Source organism: Oryzias latipes, chromosome 2 (assembly GCF_002234675.1).
Source record: "Oryzias latipes chromosome 2, ASM223467v1".
NCBI classification, from domain to species: Eukaryota; Metazoa; Chordata; class Actinopteri; order Beloniformes; family Adrianichthyidae; genus Oryzias; species Oryzias latipes.
In genome coordinates, this window is record NC_019860.2 from 3,922,949 (window position 1) to 3,935,394 (window position 12,446).

Here is a 12,446-nt window from a genome sequence, read left to right on the forward strand (position 1 = left end):
AAAAAAAGAAGAAGGAAAAGCTAAACATTGTGGGAACATTTCACGCTAGCTGAAAAGGATTAGCTTCTTTTTTTAAGTTAATATTTTTGATTAACCCTTGTGCTATCCTAGGCACTTTGACATTGGGAGCGAGGTCATCTAGATCAGTGTTTTTCAACCAGTGTGGCACACTAGTGTGCCGTGGCAGATGGTTAAGTGTGCTGTGGGAAATAACCCTCATTAACTGATCTAAAAACATTAACCATCTCCAGGATTTCAGCTCTTTGTTCATACAAACAGGTCCTGATAAAACACTGAGTAGTTAGGAATATGAAAGATCATAACAGACTTTTTTCTTTGTGTTTATTTGATTCTATTAAATGCATTTTGATAAGAATGACGGTACTGCGAATTAGCCATAGCGTCAGCCCCTGTCAGTCCCGCCCCTTTAACTGTCTCAACCAATCATTCTTGGAGCCTTAATCACACGTCATCAGTCTGACCAATCAGAAGTGGTTAAAGTCTTTACTTCCATGTTCCGATTCTGCTCATAAAGTCGCTCAGTTCTAACAAAAATAACATCTAAAGCTCGTCATTAGCGGTGTAGCTTTCCACAGAATCCGGAATCAGACCGTGAAAAAAGGGAACAAAACAATAAAGCTCAGAGTCTGCCTGCGTTCTGTGGCTATTTGCACTACATCTCCCATGATGCATTGGGTTAAACAGTGCTTCTCAATTATTTTTTACCAAGCCCCCCCTAGGAAAAAGAAAATGTTTCGCACCCCCCCCCCCACACACACACACACACACACACTCGTGCGATGACAATATATTAGGTTAGTATCTATGAAAATTGTGTAAGTATACCTAAAACTGTATCTTCTAACAATAAAAAAAGAAAACAATCAATATAAATCCACTTTCAACAAATATTAACTTTATTTAGCCACAGAAACCCTGTTGTTGTCTAAAGAAAAGAAGATTAAAGTGCCTGAAATAAAAAAATCTGCCGGTCCTTATTTAAACTACAAACATTTTGACCAACTGAACCATTTGATGCTGAGAAAAATAATTCAACCAAGAAATAATATTAAATGTAAATTGGTCTGAAACATTAACACATCAGCACCAATATATTTAACGTTTTTAGACTGAAAAAATAGATAAAAACATTGTGCAGATTATTTTTCTAAATGATGGATTGTTTATTTATGATCTCATGAAGTGCAGCTGTTTTCCTGCATTACCTGCCGTCTTTATGTCAAATACTGACACCAACTAAACGACAGGCAGACAAAGATACATTTATGGAAGATAAAGACACGTCATCAAAATGTCTACAATAGTACATAAAGAATGACATTATAAGCATGAGCTGAGGAATCTAAAGCCGCGATGATCCTGGTGTTGCAGCTCTCCGTGTGTGCCATTCCACCTCGCAGCCAAACGTCCCAGAGTTTGGTCCAAGTCATCTTTCTAAATGAAACACTTTTCTAATAACGTCTGGATTATTTTATATGTCAAACTTAAAAAGAAGTAATAACAACATTTAAGAAACAGGATTAAGGTGAAGTGGCCAACAGACACATTTAACCCTTGTGCTATCCTAGGCACTTTAACATTGGGAAGTGGGTCATCTAGACCCACTAGACAGTGCTCTGAACCTTTTTTCTTCAATGATTTGTGATCTTCACTGGTGTCCATGGATTACATGAAATCTTTCCACCTTTATCCACCTTTGTCATGGTAGGGAGAACACGTCAATGGTTATCTTGACCCCATAGAATAGCACAAGGGTTACACAAAAATATGCATATTGTTAAAAAATAATTACTGTGAAAATGTTATGCTAGCAATAAAATAATTAGCATGAGTTTGTAAAAAAAAAGGTCAATATTTTGTAAAATTAAATTGGAAAACAAACATTTCAAACATAAACATTGTGGCTGTGTCATTGTGCCATTTTGTAGTGCTGTCCGAATCCGTTCCCCCCAGAAATTTCCCAGAAGTCTCTGCAAAAAACTAGTGTGCATCAATGTTCACCAGATTGACAAATGTAGACCACAATGCATTGCATCAGAACAATTATTGCAAAGAAAATGTTTTATTTTTATAATAAACCATCCATGTTTTCATCTTCAGAACACAGTTAAATGGTCGTCGCTTCATTTTCTTGAAGTACACTCAAAACTTAAGCAAATGTCGTCGGTGCGGTGAGACGCCAGATTTTTGAGAATTACATCCGTGGTATTTCAGACATAATTTCATTTACAAATATGATTAGTGGGGTATGTTGGTGCACTAAAGTGTTGGGTTTTCACCACATGGTTATGTCACTGTGCTGTGACGTTGGTTAACCCTTGACCTGACTCATCTGTTCCCATCTGAACCACTGACTTAGAGAGCAGGAAGACAGATTTGCTGTTCTGCTGGGGTTTGAAATGCACCACAAACGTTGTGTTTGCAGTTTATTACAACAGAAAACTAGAAAAAACTGCTTAGATATTTTTTTTATTTTTTTGCTAGCTTAGCTTAAAAACACACATACTAGTAAAACTGCATTTTGGAAAGTCTAGATTCTAAAATTCTTTCCTTGTGCGCAATTTAGTTTTGGATTCATTGAATAAATTTGTAGGCTAAATTGTAGTCGTTTGGGACAACACCAACCCTATTAATTAGCCTAGCTAAAGCAGGATTAGCTTAACTTCCAAATGTAGCTTTTCACCTTTTTAGCTTACATTTTTGTAAACAAACTGGACTTTCTCCACATTATGATGCCTTACAATAGTTTAAATGAGGCCAGACAAAACGTATAACATTTTAAAATATTTTTTTAAGCTAGCTTTGCCTAAAAATGTTTTTTCCCCAGAATGGTGCATTGTGGGGAAATTCCAAAAGAAACCCCATTATATACAAACAGTTATTGAAGTAATTCTTGGCTTAAATCTCTAAATGTTGTAGCTTGTTTAGCAGTATCTAAATTGCAGCTACTTTTAGATCTGGCTGACATGGAAAGCAAGCAGTTGTTGTTTGTCTTTGTGCGGCTCTCTGGCGTGACACGTTCTCAGAGTGTGTTTTGGCCTGTTGGCGATTTCAACTTAAAGTTGTAAGTGATGCAAGTGAAGGGAGGCGATTTCCACGCCGGCACATTTGTAGGCAGACGGGCCCCTATAGCCGTTCCTGCACTTCTTCACACTCTGCAGCAAAGTTTCACACACATAAACACACTGCAGGAACACTGCAGTCTCTATCTGTATGTCACATAACCTCCGCCCACGCACCCAACACCCACACACATCCTTGCCCAAAACGCCCACATGAGCATAATGTGCGCAAAGACACACACACACATATATATATCGCCCTTCTACACACTGCCCGCCCACACAGGCACACACGTGTTCAGCCAGACATAAGCCGCTCATACCATCCCACACTTTCTCAACAGACACAAAGTAAGACACACCGGCTGCAGCCCTGCACACACGCGCGCACACATGCGTGCACGGACTCGGCCCCGCCGTGCGCGCGAGCTCTGGCCTCACACTGCATCGAACTGACTGTACTCGGCCTATATCTGAAGGGAAAAAAAACCCTGCCTCTGCTGCTTCGGCTGCACCTCCATTTTCACGTCTCCACCACCCGGCGAGGTCACGTCCACGCCGGTCTGCAGACGACGGCAAGAGCAGACAACTCCAGACGGCAGCTATTGAATTATTCTAACTCCCGTTTTTGGCATCATCCTTTCCCCATATTCTCTGTAAATGAAAAGGGACACTCCATGACAGGCGCTACCACTGCCTGGAGACTGAATCATGCCGCTCCCTTGTTCCACCTTTTTTTTTTTCTCCACCAAAGGAGGAACTTGGATGAAAAGAGCTGCTTTTTTAGAGCGCAAAGTGCTGAGGATGTGGGTTGGTGGGGAGGGGAAGAGACGGAGGGGAGGGAGAAGGGGAGCATAGCAGCGTGGGTGCTCTGACAGGGTGAGGGGCTGACAGGCCCAAGCGTGGGCGTGTCATTGAAATGTGTTTCTACTCTCGGGAGGGTGGGGGAGAAGACGAAGAAGACGAGGGAAGGGAGGGGGGAGAAAAAGTTGCAAGGAATAAGTGGAAACGAGAGGAATTGGAGTGAAAAGAGGTTACAGAAATTAAACGAACAGGCGAAGAGGCTTTCTGCCAAATGATATACATCCACGATTGGGAGGCCTGGGAGGAGGAGAGGGGGCATTAAAAAAGAAAAAAAAAGTGACGCCTACTCTGAAGGAAAGATTGACAGGACGGAATGAAGGCAGACTGCTGCTGTCATACAGAAACCGTCTCACTCTGGCTTGTTGGGGTTTGGGGGGCTACATGTGACGACGAGTTGATTTTATATTTATTTATTGATGTTGTTGATGTCATTCTCAATTCCAGCAGAGCTAACAGGGTCTCACTTCAAATCTCAAGCTAAGACTGCGCCATCGTGCAGCCTCAAACTACATTCTAGTTTTGTTGTAATCACTGTCAATTCCAACTGAGCTCATAGGGTTTTGCTGGTTGGATAAAGTTTAAAACTTCCAAAAAAAAAAACCAACCTGTGAACTTAAGCACTTGGCGGTCTTTACGATAGGTCTTATTTTGCAGCTTAGCATTTTCTTTTTTTTACTGTTTGTTTACATTTATTGCTGCATCCATTGTAATGTGAAGTAAAATCATTTAATAGGTAAAACGTTTCAAAGCTTAGAAGAAATCAACGTAAATCATAAACGAGCTTTGTTAGCATGCTGGTATCAAAGCTTGCATGCTATCACTAGTGTACGCAAGCTACATTCTAATTTTGCTGATATCACTCTCAATCCAACCTGAGCTAACGTGGTCTTGTTAGTTAGATCAAGTCTTAAACCAAGAACAAATTCTGTAAAAAATAATGAAAAAATATAAACACTTAGCGCGATCATTATGATCTGTCTTATTCTGTAAGTTAGCACTTCCTGTTTGATTTTTTGCTTACATTTTTTGCTGCATCCATTGCAATGTGCGGTGTAATCACGTTCGAGAGAAAAAATGTTTCAAAGCTCAGAAACCAAAAGAAATTGTGACTGAACCTTGCTAGCATGCTAGTTTTAAAGCTAGCATTAGCATGCTAGTTATAAAGTTAGCATGCTATCGCTAAAATAAGAAAGCTACTTTCTACATTTTCTACATATTTTTCAGTCAAACCAGAGCTAACTTGGTCTTCTTGGTTAGATCAAGTCTAAAACCAAGAACAAAATTCAGTTAAAAAAACTGCAACCTTTAGAACTTAGCGTGGTCCTTCCAATTGGTCTTATTTTGTAGCTTAACATTCCCTGTTTTATTTTGTTAGCTTACATTTATTACTGCATCTATTCCAATTTGAAGAAGAATCACTTTACAGTAAAATGTTTCAAAATTCCGAAGAAATGCCAGTGTTAAAGCTAGCATGCTAAAGTTAGTAAGCCACATCCTAATCTGTGTAATAAAAGAACAATTAGTGGTTTTTATCTTTTCTTTCAAAGGTGTAAGTGAATCGCTCTACTTGCCACAAGGTCCATGAATGAGTAAATGTTGCTCATTGAAGCCTCACAAAGCTTTGAAACACTTAAACCGCATTTAACTTTAAAAGTAATATAACCTTTATAACTGGAGCTAGTGTTAGCATTCTTTTGACTACTGTAACTCTTCAACGGCTTACGCAATTAGTGGAATTCTGCTGGATTCTGAAGCGACGTTATGCGACACTTAGCATTTCATATTGCCGAAAACCTGACTTCAGAGTCAGCTGATCTACTTTGATTGTGTAAACGGTTAAAGAACATGTGTATTTAGGTGTCAGCGGCGACATCTCCGGTGTAAAAGGGTTAAAGAACAAAAAAGAAAACGGCACAACTTTCTGAGTGTTTATTAGATGCTAACAGTGTTAGCATTTTAGGGGGGAAACAAGCAACAAATGTGGAACACAACAATAGAAATTAGAAAAAAAATGTAACACAGTTCACTAGAAAAACTTTCCATCAACGTCTCTGACCAATCAACTGCATCTTGGCCGTGTCAGGCATTCTGGGTACCACATCATATTATATGAATATTTAATTTAGCTTAATACACCCTGTAAACTAATGGTTTTAAAATATGTAGTTCTTTGACAGAATTTATGAGTCATTTAGTACCAAAAAAATCAATTTGGAACAGTATTTTAGGCCAAATAAGTGTCATGTAAATGGTAGAGACAGAATAGTAGATCTTGTTTATTCCATTTGCTATGTGTTAACGTGAAGCTAAATTATTTTTGGAAGTGCAATAAGGGAAACAAGGCATTTAAATCAGGGCATCTTTTCTGCAAAAGCTCAACTTTGAAACTTTTCACACACCAGTGCAACCCAAAGGATTTACCCGCTCCTGAGGTCGGTTAAGACATACAAGGTTATATCACATCTGAGTCATGATATCAAGGAAGGCAAAGATCACCTGAACGGCACAGGGTTTTATATAAGGAAACAGCAGCTGAGGCAACCAGTAAAACAAAGATGGCTTTCACAGATGTTAAAACTTGTTGAGCAACTGGTGCGATGAAAGCTTTTGGCTTCCTACGTCCACATTTTCTTTCGGACTGTCTGCAGCAAGTCTGTGTTAGAGTTCTGCGGCATGCGGCATGCGGCATGACATAAATTGAGTGCGATTGACTTTTCCAGAAAATTGTGGAAAGGGTTTGTACATTTTTTGTCAAATAGTGAAAATATCTGTCTAAAATAAAAAATAACTCCACAATTTGCTCCCTTGAAGCCCAAAAATTGACACGATTTACTTAAATTCTGTCTCATAATGATCTATGTAGATCAACTGGTCTATATTGATCAACTGGTAAACATTTCACACGCTAATAAATGTAATTAACATCAAAAAGGAGAGATAAAAGGAATGTAAGTCAATATTTATTTGTGTCAACGCGGCGGAGACGCACCACAAATGGAGCAGTAGAAATCAGCCTTTACTGTACAGTATGGAACGGTCTGGTCTGGTCCAGTCCAGTTCGGTATTTGAGCATTTCCATTATAAAATGGACCCATTGAGCCTGACTAAACCGTACCATTTTTTGGCCCCCGTTGGTTGGGCCAATCAGTTAAGGCGGAGCTATAGTTTAAACTCAGCGATTGGATGAAGGTCATTACGACAAAAGAAAGCCGCTGTATTCGTCTTCACTGCCCGCAATCTTCTCTCAAACAACATTAAATGCTTTGTTTATGCAACGTACCAACAGCCAAGCTGGGAAAAACATGCTTCTGGATGACCTCCATTGTTGTTGTTAGCGTCACCTCAACTGTACAGTGGCAGTCCAAATTTAGGTGGAAATGCTCACCTGAATTGCCTGAAGCATTCTAACTCGGACCAAGCCGCTCAGTGGAAACAAGGTTTTAAACACCCAATAAATTCTTAACTAAATAAGTGTAGCCTGAAATGGGAGGGGCACCAAACTCAACAAAGGTTATTGACAAAGGGGTTATTGGGCGGGACAAAATAAAACAGAAGGGTTATAGACTTCACCACTAAAAAAAAGACAATGATCACAAAATAGAAGCTACAAGCACCGTAAATGTTTTTGACATCAGTTTGCACTGAAGCCCCCTTTTGTAACCTGCCCACAGTGGTCATTTCAGGTACTGCAATGCTTGATATTATTTAGTTTACTAGAATCAAATGGACTCAAACTACAACGGTTAAAACTTGTTTAGAAATTTTGTTTTTTAACCCTTGTGCTATCTAAGATGACCCCACCCTTACATTGACGTGTTCTCCCTACCATGACAAAGGTGGATAAAGGTGGAGAGATTTCATGTAATCCAAAGACACCAGTGAAGATCACAAATCATTGAAGAAAAAAGGTTCAGCGCACTGTCTAGTGGGTCTAGATGACCCAACTCCCGATGTTAAAGTGACTAGGATAGCACAAGGGTTAATGTCTTAATTTGAAAAACAGACGTATTGACTGTTGTGGTATTGTTCAAATTTCACAACTTTAGAACTAAACCAAATTTAAACATTTGCAATGTGAAAATCTAAAAGGGGCGGAGTCATGGTTGTTGTTTTTTCCTTACTGGTTGAAAATTATGTTATCATTTTAATATAAAGCTTCAAGGGTGAAACTATCCAAAATAAAAGTTTCAAAAGGTGGTTCTGGTGGGCCGACTTACTGTCAGATGCCATGAAGTTCCCTGAACTAAGAGAAACTGCAGAGGAGGGAGGGAGGGGAACAGCTCCATAAAATAAGGTAAACTGGGACTTGTGGGAACAGGCAGCCTGGGTGTCAGCCTACCTCACAGCGTAGGTGGAGATCCCATTTCCTGCTGGCGTTCCCGCTTGCTTTGTTTGCTCTTCGCTGTCGGATTATAAATGTGTGCAGATGAAAGGCGGGGGAGGGGGGAGGAACGAGGTGGGCGAGGGGGGGAGGTCAGAAAGAAAGAAAGAACAGCCAGCCCGTGCTCCTTTACCTCCCCTGTTTCTTCTGAGCTTGGTTCGATCCACGGGAAGGTCGTGTCCGCATAATTACGCTGAAGCGCACATCGAGCATCCAGACGTGGATTTAGAGGATGAAGGTGGGCGGGCTGGAATCCTACCTGCGTACCTGTGTGCATTCAGAAAAGACATCATGGAGATTTTCCCAAAGCCATCTCCCTATGATTTACTGATTTATGAGAAAAGTTAGTCGGTCCAGACCATTGGAGAGAACAAAATATCAAAAACTATGACTAGAATCTACAATTAGCACACAAGACAAATGGAAACAGTCCTAAAAACTTCTAGTTTGTAGGGTTTATTTCTGCAGTTATTACATTTTTTGCTCTATGACACATGTTTTAGAGTTATTTGTCTCAGTCCTGTCGTCTCTGACCTCAACCAATCAGGCCAGACAGTTGCGTTAACTGAATCGGGACGTTTCTTCCCATTTCACCCTTTCTTTATCGTTTAGTACGGGATTAGACCAAGAACACGTCGACATAATGTCAGGAACTGGACGTGTATGACCCCTAATGCAGACCATGTTTGGTGGCAGAAACTTAACATTGAATAAACTGATCAGAACACGACAAAACCAAGGGAGCAACAAAAAGGGTGACAAAGCAGAACAGAGGAGATGATCAGACAAGGATGAACTGAAAACCAGACAGGGTAATTGACAGAAATGGGTGATAAACATGAACCAAGAGGGACTGAGAGAGGAACAACTTAAAACATGACAGAAGCCAAGAACACAACTCAAAAACCAAACTTAAGCACAGAATCCTCACAGTACTCCGCCCCAAATGGGAAGATCCTAGATGCTCAAAACATCAGAGAGTAGGACAAGAAACAAAACAAAAACAAGTCCAGGAAACCGTTAGGGATCCTGCAGCCAGACGGATGTTAGAGCTATCAGAAGACCCCTCCTCGGGAACAGGCATGAAGAGGAGCAGCCCCGGTGACCCTCCTCAAGACTAGGAAACTCGGCCAAGGGGGACGGCGATCATCCTCAGGAACAGGCATGAAGAGGAGCAGCCCCGGTGACCCTCCTTCAGAATAGGAAGCACAGCCAAGGGGGACGGCGACCATCCTCAGGAACAGGCATGACTGGGAGCAGCACAGGTGACCCTCCACAAGAATGATACAGGGAACCTGAAGGAGCACTCCCGGTGACCTTCCACAAGTACAGGCATGAAAAGGAGCGGTTTCTGTGACCCTCCCCCAAAACAGGAAACATGATCAAGGGGGATAAACGGCAACCATCATCAGGGATAAGGAACATAAAGTGTGGCCCCGGCTACGCTCCTTAGGAACAGACCTGAAGAGGAGCGGCCCCGGCGACCTTCCTCATGAACAGGACAGAGTGACCGTGCTTAACACCAACCTTCATGTTAATAGGTGGCGTGCTGGTTCTCCTATAGCTACTACCAACCCTTGTGATGCAGTCCATTCATGAGCTGCAGTTCAATAACATGTCTGTCCAGCTGCCTCTGCTCTAAAGCACGCTGGATATGCTAATGAGAGATGGAGTCAAAGGCCTTTGCAAAGTCAACAAACACGACCGCCAGTGGGGCAACGCAGCTCCTCAAGTGGAGTGAGCTTGTTGGAAGGCCACACCCCTACCACTGTAAAGAGGAAGAATCTGTCAATCAAACTTTTCAAACATTCGATGTGAAACCAGGTTTTTTTTAAGCATCTGACTGGTCAGTTTAGAACTTAAATTAACTTGCGCTAGTGAAAAAAAATAACATTAGAATTTGCAAGAACATGTTAAAAAAAAGGTTATTGAAAAAGGTTGTTGGAAAAAAAGCAGTAATGGTTATTCTGACCAATAGAATGACTGAAAACGCCAGGGATAGGAGTCACTCAGTTCCCATATACAGTTAATGGTAGCACTTCGAGTCAACCTTAGTGGTTGTAAATTCAATGGACTTTTCTGTGTTACATACAATAAATGTTAACCTGATTTTATTTTTGACATATTTTTTTAATTTGAAAAGGTTACCCTTAAATCCAGTCTTATTTGGTTTATTTTATAAAATTATTTTTATTTTGACACTTGGGTCCAAAACAACTTTAAAATACTTCTTTATGATTTATTTTGAAATGTATCAGTAGTTTTAAATGTCCTTAAAAGGAATGATTTTATTTTGAAATATTTGTTTATGCCTATTATTTATAAAGTATTTTAAACCTTGCCATGTTTTCGCTTTTATATTTGCTTTCTTTTAAAATGAATTAGCAGATTTAATAAGCACATACATCCCACCACCACTACCAACCCCTCACACAAATAATAGCACTCCCCAAACACTGGTTTTTCCCTCACTGGGTTTTTAAGTATTTTTTTGTAAGAACATGAAATAAATGGTGGCGCAGTGTGTCAGCGACTTTGTATTTCATTTAGTGTTTTTGGGTTTTAATGGAGCTGGAGGTGCGCGGGGAAGCGGGGGCTCTGGGAGGTTGACAGAAGCTGAGCTGGTTTTGTACCCCGGGGTGTTTGGCTGGCGGCTGGCCTAATTCCCCAAAATAACTGCTTGATGGGGAATCAGGCGAGAGTTGAAGCGCTCGCGTGGAGACTGAACTCCTGCGAAGGCGTCGCTCTGTAGTCGCTCCCTTCCCTGTGCTTCATGACAAATGTGGAGTGGTAAAAGTTTCTGCAGGGAGAAAACTGGCAGAGGGTTTTTGACGGGCTCTAAAACATCGACCAATTGTTTGGAGGTGTGGTCGATGACTGAGGAAGTAACCTTTCTTCTTCTTCTGCTGGTGTTTCTAGATTTGTAAGGTAGCAGGAGGTACGGCTGAAGCTGCAGCTGAACGTCCCAGTAAACAAAATTTTCGTAAATGAAAACGCAGAAAAGTTCAAAGTTTTTTCTTCAAAACCACTAGTCAGACTACGGGCACATGTCCCAAAATGCCACGGTCCATTTTGTTTTTCAGCAAATTCTGCAGGTGGCCGCAGGGCGACCTGCCGCGTGGTAGGCACTAAGGTTTAAAGAAAAAGTTTTACAGTGAACGGACAATTTTTGACATTGGTCAGTAGGCGCCCGACCACATTTGGAGGTGGCGCGGTGGCAGTCCAATGACAGGAAGCAGCATGATAATTGACTGATAGGAGGGTCTCTGCGGTCTCCAAAATCGTTAGATGATCAGCCAATTTCAGACTGCCGCCCTGCCCTACTGCCACCGTCCGATTAATAGAGATTGTACAGTAGCAGCGCAGACACTCAAGAAGGGCTGTTGACATGGGCCGGGCGATGACCAGACGTCTATCTGGCGATCCCGGCCACCGTGGGTCCAAATAGGGAAACAGCATTGACGCTGTACAAAACTCATCATGGCGTTGATAGCACCACAGCGACTCCCAAACCTGCATATTGACAAACTGAAGTCGAGGCGAAGAAGAACACAAAGAAGATGGAACATTGTCAAAGAAGAAGAACAATACACAAAAAAGGGCGGAGAAGAAGAAAAAGTTCTCAGTTGAGGGAGTTTATATACACCCGGGTGGCTGGTGGTGATTGATATGGACGGCCATCGTCTGGTTACACATTTTTCAGTCAGAGATACATATATTAGATAGATTTGCTTTTATTGTCATTGTCCATTGTACGATGAAATTAAAGCATCACCATTCCAGTGCAAGAGTAACAGATGCTGCCGGCCTGGCCGCTCAAATTCCTAAAGGCGTCATCCCAGCAGCCTCACTTTCTGCCGCCGTCTACATTCATGACGACTGCAACGATTTAAAAAAAAATTGGGCAGTGGCAGCTTCTGTTGAAAATCCTGCCAATGCCTCCCCGTCGCGTGACAGCAGTTGTATTCGTAACGGTAGCATTGGATCATCAGATCACATGTTTCCTTAGTAGAGATTAACCCAAAAAACATAAACGCGTAGCAGATACTACATCAAGAACATGGTAAAAGTGGGTCATTGAAGAGGCTGTTACCACACAGTGTTTACACTGGACGGTC